Raw genomic sequence first — 11,802 nt, 5'->3', positions numbered from 1 at the left:
ACCTCGATTTACCTGAGTTATTAGGTTTTGGCAGAGCTGGTTTATGTTAGTATGGTCAGACAGTGGCATTGCAGAAAACAAACTAATCCCCCCCACCCAAACCCTTCATGAACTGCTGGTGGCAGCAATGCAATATGCCAGTCCATTCAAGTAACAGCGGAAAGGGACCAATATGCATCTGCGAATTTTATTTATTGGAAGCAAGACCTTCAGCATCTGAAGTTTCTCATTTCCTTCTGCATTGACCTTGCATTTGCGATTTTGACTGCAATGAGATAAGAATTGATGGTGATATTTACACTTCACTCTCCCTCTTGATTTCACTTTGATGTCCATACAAAATGATTGACTTGCAAAGTATTTCTTCTTCAGTTCAGTTTTGGAGAGTGAAGACAAATAATCATAGAATTTTTGTTCTAAGAAGAATATTTGTGTTTCACCCATATCATTTGGGAAAAAGAGGGTATTGCAACAATCAAAATGTTTTGACTGCATGGTACAGTATATTTACTTTGGAATTTCTCATAGTTATTGCAAAGATACTTTTGACATTTCACTTATATATATTATTCATCAGGTAATTTTAAAATTCTATAAGCAAAAACACTGAACTATGGAACGAAAAGATTATGAATGAAATATTTTTGTTCTATTATTACAAAACAATATACTTCAAGGATTCCACATTTTATTTTTTTTAAAATGACTTAAAATTTATATGTGCATTTCTATGAGTTCTAATTAAGTTACCTCTCTGTATATATACTTACAAGCTTACATGTATATATACAATTAATTTACCACTCTCTCTGTATTAGAATTGCTTCAGTGTTTTTGAAATTATGTTGCCAGCCATCTCCAAAACTCAAGCCAAGGTTTACAAAGAGTAGTACACTAAATTCGAGCTTGTTGGGTAACTAACCTGGGAACCATGTGAAAAAAGCTATTGTATTTAGTTATTTTTTTGTAAAAATACTTGGCCCAGAGCAGGAAACAAGTATAAACATAAGTCCTAGCCTAAAGAGCTTACAGTTCAAAGCCCTTTGGAAATTTACTCACATACATATGAAAAATCTAATTAACGTTAAAGTTATGCACTGTGAAATCCAAGGAATGGTTGTTTTCTAACACAGGATTACTATTAATGTGTGATACGGGTAGCATATGTTTGACAGGCTGTCTAGGAGATGTGGGCAATGTGCCGTTACTCCAGGGTTTCTTTAGTAATTGGCCTCAAAAAGAAATTTCAGTATTTGAAAGAGAGAACAGTTCTTTGTTGTGAAAGTGCCAGCAATGGAATTTAAATATCTGCCAGATCAGGTGCACAGAGTAAAATCCTGAATTCAGATAATGAAAGGACAGATAAATTTTAAAGGCAATAGCCCAGGCCTTAAAAACAAGCTGGAGAAATGAGCAACTACAAAGTTCATTACCTGCTAATCCTGAAGGATTCACATTTCATTAAAGAGGGAATCATTTTAGGCCTAGAGACAGAGCACTGAATTTATAAGCCTCTAAAATGTTTCTAATTTCCTTATCAAAGATAGGACTGTTGGAAAAGGATAGGCAGCTTATGTGAAATGAAATTTTTCTTTAAACAAAAATATTATCATACCAAATTAGCAATTGCTAACTTAGTGGTAAATACTGTGCCAAATATAGTGTCTGACTGGAAGGAGGTGTCTTTGCACAGAAACATGACAGTTTTATAAATACTATATTATAGGAAATTCTTCTTCATGTCTAATTGTTAACAGCACATTGCATTCACAAGAAGGTTATATAAAACCAGCCAGACATTACTCATAATAAATGAAAGCCAAAGAACAGCCAGCCTTTGAATTAATATTGCTGATAGTATTGTATTGGGGAAATGACTGTCAAAGCAGAGCACGGTATATTTATTATTTCTATTAAGATAGTATGTAGACATTCCAGACAAATTTAGGCCTCCTTAGGCACAGTGCGGACACATTGAAAAAGATGTTGTCTTAGAGAGCTAATCAAAGCCAGATAGACAAGATGAGGAAAAGCAAAAGAGAGGTATTTCTTTTCAGTTACGTAGCAAGTGAGTGACAGGTGTACAGGTAGGATGCTGTTGCCTTGCATTCCCCTGCACCTTCACTGGCTCGTGCTGATCCTGCGGTTGGCTGGATGTGGCTGCTCCCTGCTCCATGTCCCCGTGGCCTTCTCTATTGCAGCTTCTAGTGCAATGCAAAAGGTACCAGCTACACGAGTCCTATTTTTCTACCCCTTATCAGAGATCCTCAGTTCCAACTACATGTTTATGTCATGCTGCAGCTATATTTAGAAAAGTGATTTCTTGACATCTTAATGATTGTCAGTTACAAGGATTCCACAATCTACCTGGAAGTAGATCACCTATCCATAAAAAATTATTATATACAGGCCACTGCTGGCTACTGCTTAGGTGAGATGGGCTGCAGGCAAGCACATTTAATGTATCCATTCCTATCTTCATTTGTTTTGGAAGTGCCTTGACTTAGGAATCAAGGTTAGCTTGTTACTAGTGGCTATCATTATTCCCACCTTGCTCAAGATCTCCAGATATATATTGCATGCTTAATAAGGCACAACAGTTTTGTGTGTGTGTGTGTGTGTGTGTGTGTGTTTTCCTAAATAAAAATTGTTTGCTCTTAGTACAGGTGTTTGTTATCCTACAATGTTCTGCATGACTAAAAACCATCCCAGCCCATTTCAAATGGGTTGATAAATTAGATGCTCTAGATGGATGATATTTAGCATAACAGCTCATTGCATGATTAAGAAGAATCTGTTACTAATGTGACTTTTATTTTTGAATATTTAATTACAGTTTGCACCTCTGTAACTGCATGCCCACTATTTGTTGTCAGGAGGACTCTGGCATACACTGACAGCAGAGACAGAACCATTAGCCTTCATTATGAAACTGAGTAATGGAAACGCTCAGCATTGTCTTGGTATTGCCATTCAGCGTCATATGGCCAGATGCCTATTTCCGCTGACATTTCTGCTCATATCTGCAACTATTATAATTGCTATGAGACTTCTGCATTTTTGGTGTGCTCATTTTTAAGTGACAGTGTTGTGAAATAAGTCTGTTTACTGACAGTTTCTCTATACTCATTAAAAACCTCTTTAGGATTCTTTAGGTTGTTGGAGAGCCACATAAATTTACAGGAGATAACATGCTGAGAGAGAAATGGGTGAAGAGTGCAACCTGAAATTCTTTAGTAGGTTAGGTATAAGGGAATGACATCAGCAAAGCCTGAAATAAAACGTTTCTTTTTGAATGTATGGGTTACAAGACTTACCTGGTTTTTGTTTGTGCCTTGCGAATGATGTATGCACCTTTCTCATACTGCATCTGAACTGAAACTGCTTATGAATAAAAATTAGCTACAAAAAGACAGTGCCAAGTATCCCAAGTTCTGATGCAAACATTCATGCAGGGTAAGCTAAGCACACACTATAGTCAGTTCACTGGGCATGGGACTGAACTGTTTTTATAGCCCAGATTTTCTTACGTTTGTATATCTATTGTGAAGTAGCTTAGACAGATTTAATATGCAAGGAACTAACGTTCAAAACTCTGAAAATGTTTGCACTGAAAACGTGTGAGAGGTCTTGTTCAGGAGTGAAGGTTCCATCTTTTCTTTTTAGTGAGGAAATAAGTTACTTATGAAAGCCTATCTTATTTATTTTCTTATTCAGATATGATGTTATGCCACTAAAAAGACATTTCCGCTATGTTATGTGCTCTTCTGATCAAGTGAAATCCTTGAGGATACTTCACCAGAAGTAGAGAAACAGCCTTTAGACTGATGGGAAATACAAAGTTGTTTATCAAAACTAAAATTGGATAACTGTGCTTGCTCCTCAACATGGAGTCATTACATGGATAGCTGCTGTAGTGAATGCATAAACAAATATCAGCCACTGTGCAAATATCATACTAATTTAAGCAGTGGAGGAATTCCAATTAGCCTTCAGCAGTATAACCACTACAACATGACTGGGTGATTAGAGTTTTAACTTGTTCTGTCCAAATCTTTCTTTCCTTTTCTCCTGAGATATGTGTTTCTACAACTTCTTCCTCCATATGCGCAGCTGATCCTGCTCGACAGTGTTTCACATGTGTCAGGCCAAGAAGGATGTCCCTGATCTTGTGTGCTACAATCCAGGGGTGGTATGAGGTGACTTTCTAGTCATTTGTATTTTTGTTGGCAGTGGTCCTGACAAAGTTTGGAGCAGAATAATCAGCCAGCTGAACTAGGATTCATAGTTATTCTTCCTTCCCGTTAGCATGGAGAAATGAGCCAGAACCTAGTGTTCTGTGAAGCTTTATACAGATTGAATAATTCATTTTAATGGCCTACCTTAAAACTTAAGATATAGCAGTGATCCTATTTAAGCTGGCTGTCTGGCATCTTGCAGTGAAATTTATCATTGATCTGCAGTTAGTGTATTTGTTTTGGAAGTATATTTAAATTGCATATTTAACGATATCCTGCAGAATGGATAATTGATATAAAAAGACTTCATCTCTTCAAATAGTAGTTTCCTGGTGTGTGGGATACAGGAATGAAGCGGAAGAACTTATTAGTTTGTTGTTTTGCTGGAACACGGAATATTTTCTAAGAGTCACACAGACTAATAAAGTTTACATAGCTCACTGGTATACTAACCCTGGTCAATTATATTACTTCTGTTATTCAGTTTATGTCTCTGCCATATTTCTGTCACTTCAACTTTATGTGTAAAAATACAAACTGTAGAGGCTAGAAGTCTTTTTTATCGCTAGCTAATTACTTTCTCCTTACATGCTGAATAATTAGGCTTGCACTACATATTATGACAATAGCAGTTGATCAGTACTGAAATGGGAAAACCTTTCTGTGGAGGAAGGCAAATTAAGATACAGTAGATTTTAAAGGTGTTGGTTTATAGAGAGAGGAAAAAAAACCCAACCTTTAAAATGAACTAAAGAAATTGCTTGTGGAACGGCTCAATATTGTATATATTGCTAAGCCCAGCAGAACCTCACTGCTTTTGTGATTCTGTGAGATAATATGATCTTTTAAAGATAGCTCCCTCCCGTGACAGACTATTGGTATGGAGGCTATATGCAAGTTCTTATTCAGAGCACCTGCTGGGGTGGTGAGGACAGACTTAATCTCTACACTTGACCATAGACGAGAACAGCACAGGCACCAGACTACCAAAGGAGAGAGAAACAGAGGCAAGAAGTAAAGCTGGCTGGGCAACGGGGACCATTTTGTTGCATTCAGCTTGGCCCATGCTCCTGCCCAACCTCAGAGGAGGACACAGACTTTTGCAGTCATGGCTCTGCAGCAGTTACTGGCAGTGCCAATGTAAAGCAGACACCTCAATCATTAAAACATCATCAAAGATAATCTATGTCTTACCTAATCATGCTGAAATTGTAAGAAGCTGCCACACTCCTTGAATGACAAGCCCTCAATGAGTCATCATTGCTGGGAGCATCTTTCCCATTTGGTCCTCCTGAAAATCATGTTCGACACTTTGATGGATGTAAACTGCTGAGTAACATAAAGTGCAGAGCAGCGCTCTTATCTCTGTTACTATTACACAGATAATAATTACATTCCATTAGTAAATTGGCAGGAAATATTCAATTCCTTTTGCTTGCAGTGAAATTTATTAGCAATTTGGCAAAGTATGCCTCGTCCATTTCCAAATAAGTACACAAATCTTAGTGCTTTGATCACAATTGCAGAAAACTCTTACTTGGCAGAATTAACAAGTAACTAAGGATTGATTTCCTACAGCCATTTTACATTGAAGGATGACTACTAACAGGATTTGTCATTTACACTTACTTCAGGTGTGCTTAGACTCCCGAAATGACATATATGGGAATCAGGAGCAATAAAAAAAATATAGACCAGCCCAGAACCCAACCATTGTTGCTGTTTCACTCACAAGATCTGTTTTAGAACTATGTTTGATTTTGTTTACAATATTGCAACTGGGAGAATATTTCAGAAGTTCAATCATGTGATGAGGAATCTGCCTCTTATTTCCATCCCCAATATATTCTTAGGTATTGAACACCCATTTGTCTTTGAATTAAAATATTTTTAGCTTAAAAGTGTCCTCTCACTGCTGTATATAAAGGTAATCTAAACATTCAGCTTTCAATACAAGGTTATTTTCCATCATGAGCTCTTTTATAATGCTTTATTTTTGCACCAAACTCGAAGCTGAAATATCACCCCTTCTTGTCTGTACATTGACTGTTTGATGAAGAAATCTATTATGCACAGCAACCCAAACTACCTATTTTCTGTCAATATAATAGCCTTTTTTCACCAATCTCTACCAGAGTTTAAATTTTTACATAATCATACAGTTTGAAGTAGTTTCTTTCATTAATAATATTAAAATTGTCCCTGTCCATATTCAAGTTAAATCAGCTTGAATACTGCCTAACCTCAGCAAGAGCTCTTTTCAAAACCATTTCCATCCAGAGAGCTGTTCTATCCTGTTTCCCCTAGCTCTGTAAGAGAAGATTTCACAACTTGCTTTAGTAGTTCTAGTTCTTCCACATCATTATCCAGGTTTCCTGCATTAGTACACAAACAACTTCATTGCTTCCTTCTGACCTCACTCAGTTTCCTAAAACAATTAAATATAACCTACCTGATCAATTCCCTCATCAACAGAAGTACTTTCTTTTTTTTTTTTTGCCTCTGCTGTCCATCACTTTGTTGTCTAGTACAGTCTTATTGCTGACTACAGCTTCATTTACATTATTTTTCACCTGCTAGTTATTAACACCAACTGTGGAGATAGCATAAATCCCTCCCAGTCACAACACCTCCCTTGCAACTTAGAATGAAATTTTGTTTTGACTGTTTTAGTTTCAGTCCCAGAAGGTCAGTGCTCCAGACAGAAGTAGACCCTCTTCTGAGAAACATGCTTTCTCTATGAATGTTTCCTAATTAAACACCCTAAAGTCCTCATCCTAAGACCAGTTCCTCAGCCATCTGGTTAGTGTGATCCTTTTCATGGCTTCAGCCTCCTTCTCCAGGAGCAGGAGGAATGAGTGGGCTACATCTCACCTACCATTCAGCATCTGTATCGACATTTCTAGGGTGTGACTCATCTCACGGTGATATAAATGTGTGTGTTAGGATAAGACTAGTCATGTTTTACAAGTGCCAATTTCTCTCCTTTGACCCCCAAAGGAAGCCCAAAAGATCCAGCTCAGAAGTGGAGACCTGCATGGTTTCCTTCTGAGGTTGTATCCATACCAGTAAACTGAATATACTCAGGCATGTTCCTCGACACTGAGCCTATCCAGCATGAGACTATGCTAACAGTGTCTGTCAGCCTTGAAAAGGGGGGGGCTGCTTCACATTGGGAAAGACCCTCTAGAGCCACTGCAGCAGTCTAGCCCCCGAGTCTTGCCTGGGGATTTGTTCAGGAGAGGAATGCTTGGCTTGAGCCAAGAACAGGAGATCACCTTAATGGTCTGGGAACAATTCCGGGCATTGTTTCATGTATTAATATTGCCTTCTTTAAAAGTCTCCCCAGCCCAGCATAATTGTTCTTGAACCTTTCTGGGGGAGTCTGATAGTGTCACAGACAGGAAGATTTCATAGCATTTTGCTGTGCCCAGGTTTGCTCTTTTTAATTGGAAGACTACTCCGTATTTGTCATCTTTTCAGTCCCTTCTGTAGGTTGGTATTGGATTTTAAGTATGCTTGGCAAATAAATATAATTTAAAGAGAACAAGTTCTCATACCTTTCATATAATTGCTTGGTACTCACTCCCCATCAGTCCTTGAATGGCCCCAGTGGGAAGAAATTAGTTCAATATTCCTCGATAAAAAACGCTTACACTAAAGAACTTGACTTTCTCTGCCCATTTGCTTCTCCACTGTTTTTATGTTCGCTGTTACATATTTTTTGTGACATATTGGACATATTTTGACAGAAAAAATGGGTTATTTTTTCCCTGAAATTATTTTTTGCAACAAATAACCTGTTAGTATTAAAAAAGGTTTCAAGTAATTCCAAAATAGTTTCCTTTTTTTTTTTTTGGGGGGGGGGGGGTGTTACAGTTACAGTTACTAGCCTGCATATGAAATTTTGCCTATGATGTCATGTGGCAGAAAAGTTTATTAATACTTCCAAAGCAATAATCAGTGCATGCTTAGTTTGTATTTTTTCTTACCTTTTTGACTCTATAGGGTGGTGGAATTGCTTCCATTCTGAGGTATGAATTACAAGAAATTAGAGCTCTTGTTGTCTTAAAATATGCTTCTGGTTTTCAAGGGTGCAAGCGGGGATCAAAATCCAGAATTGTCATGGGAGATTAGAGCCCTACGGTCTCAAGGAAATGTCTAAACTACGTGAGGTTGTTTGAACATCCTAGTCTGTGCTTCCCTCCGTGAGTGAGCATCTCAGTGCCCTGGGAAATCAGGACAGTGCCTTACTTTCCCCATTCATGAGTGGACAGTATTGCCCATGCACTTTCTGTAGAGAAGCTTGGCGATAAGTATATCTGGCAAGTATCATTATAGTAGCCAACCATTTGGGCCTTCCCTTTGACTTCAATGGACATTAGATCAAGCCCCTAATAAGAGGATAAACGCAGAGCTTCAGTTTTAAGTCAGTTTATAATTTTGATTTCTAAATAATTTTGTTTATAACATACGCAACACAGAGGATGACTTTATGTCCCAGTGTAAACAGCTCTTCCACCATACGACAAATTGTCAAACCCTAGCTCCAGTCAGCTCTCATGAAAGGTGAAACGCAATTGCAATTTCTAAGCAACTGAATTCCTGTTCCGTTTACACATTTTGTGCTCCTACCGACTCTGGAGTCCAAACCACAGTTCCTGTTCAGGCGCAGTCCTCACGTGCCCTAACACAACACCTGCAAAATGAAGGTCCCCAGCAAAGGGTCTGTGGGATGCAACCCCTTGGGCCCCATTGACTCCATCCCCATTCATAGCCCTGCTTCCTACTTAATTGGCAGGTGAGAGCAAGCCAGACCTTCTCTTGCATTTCTAGCTAGGAAGTGCAGTGGTGGCAGTAAATGCCCTACTCCTCAGGAACTGCGGGAGTGGGAGCAAATCCAGCCCCCTGCTGGCCACCCTGGAGAGGACCCGCTCCCGCTCGGCCAGGCACCGGCTCGCTTCTGCCAGGATACGGCCTCGAGGCAAAACCGCAGGTGATGCTGAGTGATAACAAAATAAACGCCTTTATTTTTAGTAGATGGACAGAACAAACCCCAAACTAGACAGTATTTTCCTGAATTGCATGGGCACTATTGAATACAATACAAATGCAGTTAAAACATATATGTCTATACATATAATTTTTCCTATCTGCTTTGTTAGGTATAGGCTTAATACAACATTTCTGACACAGACAAAAATATACATTTTTTTTTAAACAACAGCCACAAATACTGCCCTGATAAATTGCAGTTTTACAATAACTTACTGTCTAACTGCACATTGTACTTGATCAAATACGCTTGAAGGGCAGAAGGAAAAATAAATAAGTTTTTTTCCTATGATATTTATATTTGAAATCCTAAATTATTGTACTATATGAAAATAAAAGGCTAAATCTGACTTTTACTTTATTTGATTCGCTTAACGTTTACATTCAGTTCAAGTTCACAAAAGAATATTTTATTTATAATACATATATCATCCCACATGGACAAATATAGATGAAATTGTAACTGCTCTTGACATCTCAGCTATGTATTAACCTTAATTTTATGAACATATCTTCATGCAAAGGAGGTAAAAAAATCCCCTGTCAAATAAGTGTTATCCACAGAAATGTTAAGAATATGAAAGTAAAATACATAATTATGATATGAATATTTTATCCGCAAGTGGTGGGCTCAGAAACAATAACCTCAGTGTCTGAAAATGAACTTTTTGCTTCACTGATTGTAGAAACAATTTAGTTCACAGTACCACTGTCTACAAATTGCAAAACTGGGGAAAGAACATTGGATGATTTACATCAAAATAAAGTCTGTTTGAAGACTCACATCCTGTTGGTATTTTCCTTTTGAAAGTAACTTGGTTGCATTTTGTTTTCTTCTCTCTTTTTGTAGCTATCAATCTTAGTTTATGGCCTTTGGTTATATTAACAGCTTTATATAAATCTAACGCTAGGTTAGCCAAACAAAGACAAGAAAAATTATAACCAGACTTTGCACAGGGTTGTTTAGTTTGGCTTTTGGACTCTTTCAAACCAGAAGGCAGCCCACCACTGCAATCATTGTTGGACATGTGCAAAGACACACACAGAGACTATGTATGTAGAAACCAGAGTTAAGGTCATGCTATACAGAGTCTTCAATGTCTGCTTCTCTCTGTCGTATGATAAAGCTTCCATGGTTTACTACTTATAGACACCCAATAACCATGGGACCAATGTTTCCAGTCTTCCTCAAGAGGACTGGAAAACTTTGTTGGAACCATTTTCCACTACAGAATGCATAGTTCCATCTAAACAGAAAAGCTTTGTAAAATCACAGTGATCTCACAAAAATATTAGATAGAAAAAACAGTAGGAGATATTCCAATAATGTTGAAAGCATCTGGTTTGAAAATTCTGGATGAAAACTTTTTATTTTTTTATTTAACTATTCATTCTGAACATTTGAAAACTTTTATGTTTTTATGGCAATGAGTGAACACAATAGAAATGGAATGATTTTTTCTTTTCTAAACAAAATATCTTAAATGATTCCAGCGGAGCCCCTCTCCTCCTTTCACTCTCCTCCCACAAATATTTTGTGAAATTTGTAATACCAAGTTTTGTTTTTCTTCAGAGCAGAGACAAATTTATTGAAAAAGAAAGTCTCTTCTCTCATCTGCATGCTTGTAATGCAGCTTCACAGTAACATATCCCTGTGTATGGCAGGTATGCAGAAATACTGCTCTATTCGAAGCCACCTGGCCACTTAGGACCTTCTCATGGTGAAATTATAGCAATTCCTAGCTAGACAAAACTGAAGGAAAAAAAGATTTTTAGGAAGATCTCCAGGTGGCTGTAAAATACGATTTTTTTAACTTAATTTGGTACTGTAGTGGAAGCTATCAGCTATGCAAGCTAGTAAAACTGTGGCTTGCTATTTCCTCTTAAAAAGGGATTCAGGCTAGTGGATTTTTGGCCAGGAACTGATAACAATTCAGCAATAGCTCTGTTCTCCCCTCGCTCTCTCCTTTCCCCTTCTCTTTTCCATGATTCAGTGAGGAATAAATATTGCTGTGCTCATGTCCGGTTTGGGAGCTCCTCAGGACTCTGAATCTCACTGGCCACCCATTCACTTACTCCAGAGGAATTGTCATTTCTACGCTGCATTGACTCTTCTGCATGTCCTGATTTTGATTCCCTCCACCCAGAGCACACCTAGTATTTGTTAGCTTGGTAGGCAGTAGTACTGCAGTTCAGAGTGCATATTCACAGCTGAGATGCAGTGTTATTTCTGAAATGCAGTGTATGGAGAAAAAAGTTAACACTTCTAAAATTAATTTTGTCTACATATAAAATATATATATGCCATTAAAACTCCACAAAAGGAGCAAAAACATATCTAAGGATTCAACCTTGTGAAAGTTTATGTCGACGTTGAATGCACAGCTTGATGGCTTCTTCCTTTAGCAGCAAAACCTATTCTTACACTTCCTATCCACTAGCTCCTAGTGCTGTGAACATTAAAGAAGAAATTTTCACCAGTGACCAGCAGCAGGAGGATAGCTGGATT

This window comes from Apteryx mantelli, chromosome 1 (assembly GCF_036417845.1).
Source record: "Apteryx mantelli isolate bAptMan1 chromosome 1, bAptMan1.hap1, whole genome shotgun sequence".
NCBI classification, from domain to species: domain Eukaryota; kingdom Metazoa; phylum Chordata; class Aves; order Apterygiformes; family Apterygidae; genus Apteryx; species Apteryx mantelli.
Note: the sequence above shows the minus strand (reverse complement) of the source record.